The following is a 12,239-nucleotide window of genomic DNA, read 5'->3' on the forward strand; positions in this document are numbered from 1 at the left end:
AGAAAAAAAAAGGCCCAAAATAGTAATAATAGTAGGGGTGGCTGGGTGGCGGACAGAGCATTGGCCCTTGAGCCAGGAGCACCCGAGTCCAAATCCAGCCTCAGACACCCAACAATCACTCTGTTATGCAGCTCCAGGCAGGCCACCCAGCCCCATTTTCCCTGCACCCCCCCAAATAATAATAATAATAATAATAATAATAATAATAATAATAATAATAATAATAATAATAATAAATGTGCTTCAGTCTTTGTTCCAGCACCAACAACTCTTGTCACAGGTGGATCACATTCTTTATGGTAAGTCCATTGCCAAAATTACTTCCATATTTTTCCACTGTTGGCATTGCTGATCACAACTCCCTCCTTTTGTATTTCTCCACTACCACGTACTATATTTTCTCTCTCCTTTCACTCTGACTCTGCTGTAGCGTATCTGAGTGGCGCAGCAGACAGATCCCTGGTCCTGAGGCCAAGAGGCCCTGAGCCCCCATACCACCCCTTAGGCCCAGAATCCACCTGGCCCTATGGTCCTGGACAGGCCTTCCAATCCCAGCCCCTTGCAAGAAGTAAAAAGGAAAATGTGTTATATCTGACCACTCTCCCCCCATGGTCCATCCTCTCCTCCATCACTCACATCCCCACCCCTTCCCCGTCCCCCCTCTCTCCTTCTTACTCCAGATGTCTATACCCCATTGAGTATATATACTGTTTCCTCCCCTAGCCACCTCTGATGAGAGCAAAGATTCCCTCATTCCCCCTTGCCTTCCCCCCTCACATATCATTGCAATAGCTCATTGTAATAAAGAAAAAACTTATTATATGAGGTATCTTGGCCTATTCCCCCTCTCCTTTTTCTCTCTACCATTACATTTCCCTTTTTTTTTCTATTGACTCCATTTTTACACCATATTTTATCTTCAAATTTAGCTTTCTCCTGTGCTTCAACTATAAAAGCTCCCTCTGCCTGCTCTATTAACTGAGAAGGTTCATATGAGTATTATCAGTGTCATTTTTCTATGCAGGAATACATGCAGTTCATCATCAAGTCCCTCATATTTTCCCCTTCTCCAATCTCCATGCTTCACCTGAGTCCTGTATCTGAAAATCAAACCTTCTGTTCAGCTCTGGCCATTCCAACAGGAACATCTGAAATTCTCCTGGTTCATTGAAAGTCCATCTTTTTCCCTGGAAGAGGACATTCAGCCTTGCTGAGCAGTTGATTTTCGGTTGCATTCTAAGCTCTTTTGCCTTCTGGTATATTATATTCCAAGTCCTACGAGCTTCCAATGTAGTTGCTGCTAAATCCTGTGTGATCCTGACTGCAGCTCCACGATATTTGAACTGTCCTTCTGGCTGCTTGTAATATTTTCTCTTTGACTTGGGAGTTCTGGAATTTGGCTATAATATTCCTAGGGGTTGGTTTTTTGGGATCTTTCTTGGGGGGGATCAGTGGATTCTCTCCATTTCTATTTTGCCCTCTGCTTCTAGAATATCAGGGCAATTTTCCTGTAGTAATTCTTTGAAAATGATGTCAAGGCTCTTTTCCTGATCATGACTTTCAGGTATTCCAATAATTTTTAAATTATCTTTCCTAAGTCCGTTTTCCATATCAGTTGTTTTTTCAGTGAGATATTTCACATTTTCTTCTAATTTTTCATTTTTTTGGTTTTGAAGTAATGAATCCTGGTTTCTCATAAATTCATCAATCTCCCTGAGTTTTATTCTTTGTCTGAAGGATTTGTTCTCCTCAGAGTTTTCTTATCTCTTTTTCCATCTGGCCAATTTTGTTTTTTAAAGCATTCTTCTCCTCAATAACTTTTTGAACTGTTTTATCCATTTGACCTAAGCTGGTTTTTAGCATGCTATTTTCTTCAGCATTTTTTTGGATTTCCTTGACTAAGCTGCTGACTTCATTTTCATGTTTTTTCCTGCATCTCCCTCATTTCTTTTCCCAATTTTTCTTCTAACTCCCTCATTTGATTTTCAAAGTCTTTTTTGAGCTCTGTCATAGCCTGAGCCCAATTTCTGTTTTTCTTGGAGTCTTTACATGCAGGAGCTTGTGCTTCCTCATCTTCAGACTGAGTATGTTGATCCTTCGGCTCATATGTAAAATATTTCTCAATGGTGTTCCTCTTATTTCTCTGCTTGCTCATTTTCCCAGCCTGAGCCTGGTTTTGGGGTGCTTCCTGAGCTTTTGGGACACTCCCACAAGGGTCTCAGTGTGTGAGGCTCTGTCCTCCCTCCTGGTCTGTGAATGACCCTATGCACCACCCCGTCTGCCACGGAGCTGAGGTGGGGGGGGCCCTGCTGTTCTATGGGGGGGGGCCTAGACTTCGATCAGGATCCGAATGTGGTCAGAGTCCCCAGAGTCCTGTTCCGGGGACAGAGGACAGAACTCTGCAGTCTCTCTCTTCACTCCCCTCCCTAGGTTCAATGGGCTCATGCCCTGGGGGCTCCTGCTTACCAGCTCAGCCTGCTTCTGTTCCTGGATCTGGGCTGCCAAAAGACCAAGTTGCTGGCTGTGTGCCCTGAGGGCTGGGTTTCACATGCTCCCTCTGGCAGAGGTCCCCCCCCCCCCCCCGCTGTCCCCCCACTTTGTGCCTGGTGTGTAGCTCAGAAGACTCCCTGGGGCTGCTTCTGGGAGGCAGAAGTTCTTTCGCTCTGGTGGGCCACCCCTCTGGCAGGTTGCCCCTCCGACCCCTGGGGAGCAGAGCCTTTCTGCTCTTTTCCAGGTTACCTTGAGTAGAAGAACTGCCCAAGGCCTCTTTTTCTTAGGGAAGTGTGATGGTGTTTTTCTGTCCTTTTTCTGGAAGAAGACCGTGATATCAGAGAGGGGATGCCATGACAAGTACTTGAATTTGATTGAATGACTCCAAGAACTACCTGGATCTGGTGGCCAGATATGGATCAGGAGAATTGGAGATGGCCCTGAATGCTAGGAGGCAGTCAGGATTAAGTGACTTGCCCAATATCACACAGCTAGTTAAGTGTCTGAGCCTGGATCTGAATGAACTCTTGGCCTCACCCACCACTCCATCAGAGGTGTGGGAGCTGGGGGAAAGAGCTTTGAAAAGGCAGCAGGAGAGAATAACACACATCAATTAGTGAGAGTGAAAGGATTCTTTGAAATGACAACTTCTAATGAGTTCCGAAGCTCTGTCCAGTAGGACATGAAGAGAAGCTGAGGGATGCTGGCGGGGCATTACCCAGTGCTGGCCTTTGGCAAGGGATGGGTGCTTGTGGGATGGCCCATTGTTACACAGACCTGGTTAACTGAAGGTCATGCTTGGGAAGGGAAAATTATTTAAGCAGAAGAGTTTGAAGACTGCTCAAATCCCATCTTCTGCAAGCCATCTTTCCCAGTCCTCTCCACTAGTGCTTCAGTGACCTTCCATTTATAGTGGCCAGATCCTAAGGATGTACAGAGTTGTTTACGTGCCTCTAACATTAGAAGTGAATTCCTTGGGGGCATCTAGGTGGTGCAGTGGATAGAGCACCAGCCCTGGAGTCAGGAGTATCTGAGTTCAAATCTGGCCTCAGACAATAATTACCTAACTGTGTGGCCTTGGCCAAGCCACTTAACCCTACTGCCTTGCAAAAACCTAAAACAAAACAAAAAAAAGTGAATTCCTTGAGGGTTAGGACTGGGTTTTTTGCCCTTGTACCCCACCTGACCCTTACCATAGAGCTCCTGGCACATAAGTGATGATGGAAGGTGAAAGAATCTTTTTTAGGTTGCTAGCAAGGTCAGGTGGAAGCAGAGGAAACCCAGTCTTGGAATTAGGAAGACTTCTTGACACTTAACTAACTGGGATTTTGTATGATAAATGGAATTTATCATACCCTCTCCACATCTCCTTGTCCCTCCACTCCCTATTGATACCACCATTTAGCTTTAGCCAATCAAAGACCAAATCCTGCTGATTTTGCCTCCAATTACATCTCCCTTATGTGGCCTCATCTTTCTACTTCTTCAGGTCTCAATATTCTAAATGTTCCTTCTTCTTGGCTCTTCCAGTCTCACTCTTCTGCATACCACTGTCTAAACAATAATCTTTCAGAAATAACTTTCTTTTGACACAGCTAAGTGGTTTGGTATATGGAGCCAAGGACCTGGGGTAAGGAAGATTTGAGTTCAAAACTGTATTCAGACCCTGAGGGGCAGCTAGGTGGCATAGTGGATAAAGCACCCGCCTTGGAGTCAGGAGTACCTGGGTTCAAATCCGGTCTCAGACCATTAATGATGACCTAGCTGTGTGGCCTTGGGCAAGCCACTTAACCCCATTTGCCTTGCAAAAAAAAAACCTAATTAAAAAAAGACCCTTAAGTAGCTGTGTGAACCTGGGTCAGTCACTTAATCTCTCTTTGTCTCAGTTTCCTCAATTATAAAATGGGGGTCATATTTAATAGGAATACTCAGGGCTGCAGTGAGAATCAAATGAGGTATTTATAAAATGTTTAGTAAACAGAAAAGTTTACCAGTATGAACACAGTATAAATGATGTGGTTCAGGCTTTTTCAGTCATTTTTCTTTGTGATCTCATTGGAGTTTTCTGGGCAGATATACTGGAGTGGATAAAGCATGGACTTGGAATCAGGAAAATTTCATCTTCATGAGTCAAATCCAGTCTCAGATATTTACTAGCTGTGTGACCCCGAGCAAGTCACTTAACCCTGTTTGCCTCAGTTTCCTCATCTGTAAACAACTGGAAAAGCAAAATCACTCCAGTATCTTTTTTTTAAGTTTTTTTTTCAAGGCAAACGGGGTTAAGTGGCTTGCCCAAGGTCACACAGCTAGGTCATTATTAAGTGTCTGAGGTCGGATTTGAACTCAGGGACTCCTGACTCCAGGGACGGTGCTCTATCCCCTGTACCACTTAGCTGCCTCGGACACCAGTTTCTTTACCAAGAAAATCCATGAAAAGTTAGACACAGCTGAAAAAGATGACTGAACTGAGGCGTCCAGCACATGGCTAGTGCTTAATGTATGTTTCTTTCCTTCCTTTCTCTTCCTCTCTTCTTCGGATAGAGCCTTGGCCTTGGAGTCAGTCAGGGGGCCAGGGGTTTGAAACCAGCCTCAAATGCTTGATCCCAGTTGGGTGATGCTTCACCTCTAGGGCCACGTCCGGTCGTCCGGAGAAAGTGAGGCTGGTGCCTTAGCGCAGCCCCTCACTCAAATACGATTCATGTGCTTGTGGGCATCGCCTCCCTGAGGTCTGGGAGAGCAAAGGACAAAACATCGGCACGGGTCGCCGGTCGTGTCAGCCTGCACTTACGGATGCTGTCCAGAGGAATGTACATTTTGACGGCTAAAACCTCACAAGGTTACCCTGGGGTTTATGGGCTCTAGTTCCCCAACCTAAAAGTCCAATCCCTCCGGTGCTCACAAGCCGGCCCACAGTCGGGCCTAGGCTAATTGTCACTGAATCCTTAGGGCGAGTGGAAACAGCAGTCGTTTCTGGTCTGGCCAGAAACCATTTGCCTCATGTCTCACCTGGCCAGGCGCTGAGTGGGTGCTGCCGGCCTGAAGCAGCCGAGGCTGCCCCCTCCTCCGGGGGAGGGGAAGGCACTTGGCACAGCGCCCCTCACCGCGGGCCAAGCCACCTCCCTGGGGGCCCGGGCGCGCGCCCCAGCTCCGGCGGGCTGCAGTCCGGCGCGGGAGCTCCGCCCACACGCGTGGCTTTTGAATCCTCTCCTCCCGGGAGGCCCCTCCGGCTATCGCGAGACCTTTCTCCACTCGGGGCCCGCCCAGTAGGCGGGGCCAGGCGGCGGCGCTCGCTCTGCCCGGTCTCCCGGCTTTCCCGGTCGCGCCGGGCAATCTCGCGAGACCCGGCAGTAAACAGTTTCCCCCCCCCCCCCATGGAGGACCGAGGTGCCTGCGCCGCCGCCGCCGCCGGTCCGTTACCCCGGGGCCGGGGCAGCGGCGCTTAAGGGGCCGCCGGCCGGAGGAGCAGGTACGTCCGGCCTCCCTGGCTTCGGGCGCCGGAGCCCGCAGCGCCCCCGGGCGGCTCTTCCTCGGGGAGCGTCGGCGGCTGGCGGCCCGCGTGGTCCCGGCTGCGGCGGCCCGGGCCCGGGGGGAGGCGGGAGAGAGCCCCGCGCCCGGGCCGGGCGGAGCCGGGGGGCCCGGGCCGGGCGGGGGTCCTCGGCCCCAACAGCTGCCCAGACCCGGAGATCCGGCGTCGTCCTCGCGCCTCCGCGAATGGCCCCCGGAGCCGGCCCTCATCCCGGGGCTGCCCCGTGCTCCCGGGCCTCGGCGTGGCGGAGGTGTGGGGGCCGCGGGCCGGCCGGACCGGACTCCCCGGGCCGGACTCCCCGGGCCGGACTCCCCGGGCCGGACTGCCCGGGCCGGACTCCCCGGGCCGGACTCCCCGGGCCGGACTCCGGGACGACTCCCCCGGGGGCGCTAGAGGGGAGGGCCGGGGGGGGGGAGCTGCAGTCCTTTGGTTCCAGATCTCCAGTAAACCCGGAGCGTGATGAGAACAGGAAACTTTGGTCCTTGACCTTAGAGGGAAAAGCAAAAGCGATAGCTGTAGGTGTGTTACCTGTCAGGTGGTGGTATCAGATTTTAAGAGTTATTTCCCTTGTACTCTGTTCATTATTACCGTAGGAACAGTTTTTACAAGTGAATAAAGTTTTTTTATTTTAGTTCTTTAAGTTTTGGATTCAGAATGAGGAGTTTTAGTACCTAGGTGTGCCCAGCATGGGTTGTTAGGCCATATGCCTACATTCAGCATCCGCTTAAGATGTAAAGGGGGAGAGGAGTCAGTGAATAGTGTCAGTCCTTGAGTCAAGAAGACTCCTCTTCCTCAGTTCAAATTTGACTTCAAACACTTCCTAGCTGGGCTAGCCTCAGTTTCCTCATCTGTAAAATGAGCTGGAGAAGAAAATGGCAAATAGTTTTAGTATCTCTGCCAGGAAAACCCCAGATGGTGTCACAAAGAGTCGGACATGATTGAAATGACTGGATTAATTACACCCCTTAACCCCATTGCCTAGCAAAAACCAAAAACCAAACCAAAACAACAAAAAGATGTATTACATCCTTGCCAGACTCAGGGTCTTCTGTACTAGGAGACAGGTACAAAGGCAGAATATATCCCTCCTCTCAAAGAGCTTTCGATTTAATGGGAAGATAAGACTTGATAGATTGTAGTGCAGAATAGTATATGAGTATAAAAGGAGTAAAAACATGAAAATTAGGTTTGATAAGATTTTGTTTATTAGGGTTGGATCTCTTTCTTCTTATTTTGTCAGACTCCTTGACAAGTTTAAGTAGGTTACCCTTTTCTTTTTTTCTTTTTAAAAGTTTCTGCCTCTACATTCTAAACAATCTTAATAAGTTAAACATTTACTTTTACTTCAAATGACACTTCCAAACTACATCAGTCTCAATGTTGACAGTAATTGTTTGCTTTGGCCCAAATTCCCATTAATGGGTGTGGGTTAGACAACAAAGGTGGAGAGGGGCATTGTTTACAGAAAATGAAAAATGCTTTTATCTTTACCGGAGACCATTTTATCCTGCTAAAACTAATTATATTTGCTAGAGGCTGGGGGCTACTAACTGGCTGTGCTGATCACTGAACCTGAGAGGGACACACCTTGGATTGACACTGGGAAGATGATCAAAGCTGAAATTAGCTTTCACTGTTTGATAGGTTTGTCTAGGACAATGATGTCAAACTCAAATAGAAGCAGACCCCTGAGGACCACATGACAATCTCAAATTAACATTTTTTTCTTGTTCTGTATTTTTATTATCTTCTTAAACATTTCCCAGTTACATTTTAGGCTAGTTTAGGTGCACGGTATGATACCTCTAATCTAGAACATTCTTGAATGGGAAAACGTATCCTCCATTCTCATTCTTAAAAAAATGTGAATAATAGCCTTTCACTACCTTACTTTTTATTTAAAACAAGGAACTAAAATAATATGCCCAGGGTGTATAAATGAGGAGTGGGTTCAGTTTTCTTTGCACTTTACCACCCTACCACACAAGGAAGTACTAATAAAGGATGCTGCAAATAGATTTGGTTTGTGTGATCCAGTGTTAGCCTTTTGAGTTTCTCTAATTATTTGACACTTGCCTTTTGGCCTGGTATTTAAGTGTTCCACCGTCTGGTTCCAGCCTTTCCTTCCAGTCTTATTTTACAATATTCCCCCTTCTATCTTACTCTTCTCACCTCCTTCCCTTATGCTAGGACACTTCAGCATGTCCTTCAATCTCTGTAATCTCAGAATCCTATGACTTGTCTCCTATAATCAGACCATACACCAGAATAATCACATCCAGAATCTCACCCTTAACCTTTAAGTAGTCTACTTCCTTATTCAAAAACTCTTAACATTCCTTTAGCATTCTACAATTTACCTCTCCTAAACCTAGCTAGGCAGACATAGTGCATAGAGCACCAAACCTGGAGTCAGATTCGACTTAAGACACTTGCTCCCTGTGTGACCCTAGACAAGTCTATAACCCTGTTTGCTTCAGATTCCTCATTTGTAAAATGAGCTAGAAAAGGATATGGCAAACTGCTCCAGTATCTTTGCTAAGAAAATTCCAAATGGGGTCATGAAGAGTTGGACACAACTGAAAATAACTGAACAACAGCAAATGATCTTTGATGTTCTGACTCAGTCATGTCATTTCCATGTATTAGAATGTAAAGTGTTTGTTTTGTTTTATTCCTTATGATTGTTTATTCCTCTTTGTATTTTTGTTTGTTGTTTCTCTTGAATCTTGTATTTACAAAGTAAGAGTTTGTTCACAGTTGTGGTCATTTCATTGAGAATATGGGGAAGTTCTTTTGTTTTACATTTTTTCAACTTGAGAATGATTTTAGTTTTCCTTGGGTAAGTTAATCTTAGTTTTTAAGCCTCTATCCTTTGTTTCTGTAATATTGTATTATAAATTCTCCAGTTCTGTTAGAATAGTTGCTGCTAAATTATGTATAAATCCTGACCCAGGCTCCTGGGTACTTGAATTCTTTATTTCTGAATGCTTGCAGTATTTTTCCTTTAGTTAATGCTTCTAAGAAATGAGGACAGTTTTCTTTTATAATTTATTAAAATACAGTGTATAGGGGCAGCTAGGTAGCAAAGTGGATAGAGCATCAGCCTTGGAGTCAAATCCTGACCTCAGATACTTAATTACCTAGCTATGTGACCTTGGGCAAGTCACTTAACCCCATTGCCTCACAAAAACAAAACAAAAAATACAATGTATAGGGTAAGTGACACAGGTAATAGAGGCCTGTGAGTCAGTGAGACCCAAATTCAAATATGACTTCAGATATTTATTAACTGTATGACCCTGGGCAAATCCCTTCACCTTGGTTTGCCTCTGTTTCCTCTTCTATAACATGGGAATATTAATAGGATCTAACTACCTAATGATTATAAGGAATTAGTCCCAGGCCTGGCACAGAGTATGTGCTATGTAAATATTTTATTAGAAGTGAGGTTTTTTTGTGTTGTTTTTTTTTTTTACTCATTGCTCTCAGTCCTATAAGCTCTCAAATTTTGTCGCTCCTTTATCTGTTTTTTTTTCTGATCATACAATGTTGTCTTATTTTTCCCCAGTCTTTTGGGTTTGTCTTATTATTTCTTGTTTTTTTTTTTCACTGAATCATTGACTTCTATTTGATCCATTAAATTTTTCAGGAGTTTATTGCGTAGGTAAGCTTTTGTACCTCTTGTACTTAGCTGTTAATTCCTTTTCCAATTTTTTTGTATTTTTTTCCTCTAGCATTCTCATTTAATTTATGGAAACATGTTAGAACTTTTTAAAAAGACTTTTGCTTCATCTATTCCAGGAATTCTTTTTTAAATTGTACCCAAGGCTGTATTTTTTTTTTTTTTTTGAGGTTTTGTTTGTAGGTGTTTTGGAGTCATTCTCTTCTGTATTTGTGTCTAGTATCTCTGTCACCTTCATATCTCCATGGTGGAATTCTTTCTTAAAATATTAAGCAGTTTGTTGTTCCAGGATCTCAGGGTCAGCTCGAGCTGGGAACCTGTACGTGTCAGTGCTCTCAGAGGTTGTAATACAGGACTGTCAGACCTCTGCTCCCCTCCTCTGAGCAACAAACTTATGGGTTTGTCCATCTGAAGATCCAGCAGATGACTGCTCAAATCAGCTACTACCCTGCCAGTCATCTGGAAAACTGAATTTGGCATGATATAGGCCTTGTGGGATACTCTTTGGTTTGGAATTTCTGCCCCGGTTTTTCCTCTAGACTTCAGACTAGTCTGGAATCTGAAGAGAGACCCTCATCTGCTCTTGAGTCTGAGTCATACAGCTGTTGCTGGCTTATTGAATTTGCCTCCTTGCTTGGTATTAGGACATTATAAAATTATATTATCCACCTGAACTGTACTCTCCCCTTATTGCACAGAGAAAATCCTTTTCTTTTCCCCAGTTTGATATCTTATCTCACTCTACCCAGAAACTTTTCCACATCTTCTCTCTTCAAGACTCCTCCCACATTTTCCCTTCATCCCTCTAAGCTGAGAACCATTAATTTTGTGGATCCTAGGTTATGATTATTGCAGTTGAATTCCTAATTGATCACCTTGTCCTCTGTCCCAAACTGCAGTCCAACCTACATCTTGCTGCCAAAGTGAGTCTTCATTGTGGATCTGATTAACTTGTCACTCCCTATTCATTAAACTGTGGTGACTACTATTTGTAGAATCAAATACAAGATTGTTTTAACTTTTAAAGCTCTAACTAACTTGACTCCAGTTTATCTTTTAGCCTCATTATACATAATTCCCCTTCTGCATTGACTATCAGGATCTCCTGTCTGTCATGGCTGTTTTCCCCCATGTCTGAAATGCACTCTGTCCTCACCTCAGCCTGATAGAATTTCTCTCCTCTGGACAACTCTAACTTCCTCTTGAATACATAATCTTTTTCTCACAGGCTTCTTTGTAATTGACTAATTTGTATTTATCTGTATTAAATTTGTAGTGGTTCTGTCCATACTTAGATCTGCACATGTTATCTTTCTTCTTAGAATGGAAGTCTTTAGCATTGGTATTACTTCTTTCTTTGTATTTATTAGGTGTGTAAAGATCAGAGAAGCCTCTTAATCTTAGTTTAACTAATGAGTGAGATGTCATGCTTTAAATATGTAATTTTTGTACATGAATCTAGTTTCTATAGTTTTGTTTTTAAAAAAAATGAGTTTTAAGAAATAAGTAAAATCTTCCTAATCTAGCATGAAATAGGACATCTTTTTGACTCATCAATAAGATTTTGAAGGTTATGTCTCCACTATTTTGTTTAATTATATTCTTTTAAAAATTTTTTTTATTTATTTAAGGCAATAGGGTTAAGTGACTTGCCTAAGGTCACACAGCTAGATCATTATTAAGCCCCTGAAGCTGTATTTGAACTCCTAACTCTGGGGCCAGTACTCTATCCACTGTGCCACCTAGCTGCCCCACTTAATTATATTCTTGAATAATTTGTTCTAAAGGGAGAATTAGAAAGAGCATTAATACTAAGTTAGGCCCAGAAGTTTGCATTCCTAGGTGTGCTCTTCCATTATGCCAACTATAAATCTTTTTTTTCATTTCTCTTACAAATCTGTGGAAAGTAAGATAAATGTTTGTTTCTGAGTGAACGGATGAATGAAAAAGAACTAGATTTTATGGGAAAAGTACTGTACTATTTAATTTGTGATATATTAATAATACATGTTTACCCACATAGCTATATGAATGACATTTTTACTGTGAGGATAGTGTGTATGTAAGGAAATGAAACATTTGAAGAAGAGCTTAGACTTAATAATACTCTGATCATGAAAAAGATTTCATATTTCCTAACTTCCATTAGAAAGAGCAGTTAAAAATTTATAGGATTTGAGAGAATTTATTTTTCTTTTGTCGGTTACAGTGTCCTTTGTTCTTGAAGAGGATTCAAAGTGACATCACCCCAAAGAAAGTATAATTTCTAAAAAAAAAAGGTTCATTATGAACTTTGTAGTATACTGTTAATTTAAATTTTATATTTTGAAACTTATGTTCTAGTCAGAGTCATCATTTTTCTGTTAAATGATTTTTAAAAAAAATTTATTTTAGGCAATGGAGTTAAGTGACTTGCCCAAGGTCACGCAGCCAGGCAATTATTGTCTGAGACCGGTTTTTAACTTAGGTGCTCCTGACTCCAGGGCTGGTGCTCTATCCACTGTGCCACCTAGTAGCCCCTAAATATATGATTTTTAA

General features: G+C 43.6%; 1 protein-coding gene across 6 annotated transcripts in view; it reads left to right on the forward strand.

Moving 5' to 3' along the window:
• The first annotated feature begins 5,849 nt into the window (after positions 1 to 5,849).
• The window catches only part of MBTPS1 (membrane bound transcription factor peptidase, site 1), a 66,346-nt gene continuing 59,956 nt past the window's right edge, over positions 5,850 to 12,239 (forward strand). For 5 of the 6 annotated variants that reach the window (XM_074201992.1, XM_074202003.1, XM_074201997.1 and 2 more), the window contains exon 1: positions 5,851 to 5,956. The gene's annotated coding sequence lies outside the window, so the exon portion shown is untranslated. Of the gene's footprint in view, positions 5,957 to 12,239 lie in introns of all 6 variants that reach the window. The other variant, XM_074201996.1, reaches the window with a different exon arrangement.

Source organism: Macrotis lagotis, chromosome 1 (genome assembly GCF_037893015.1).
Source record: "Macrotis lagotis isolate mMagLag1 chromosome 1, bilby.v1.9.chrom.fasta, whole genome shotgun sequence".
NCBI lineage: Eukaryota > Metazoa > Chordata > Mammalia > Peramelemorphia > Peramelidae > Macrotis > Macrotis lagotis.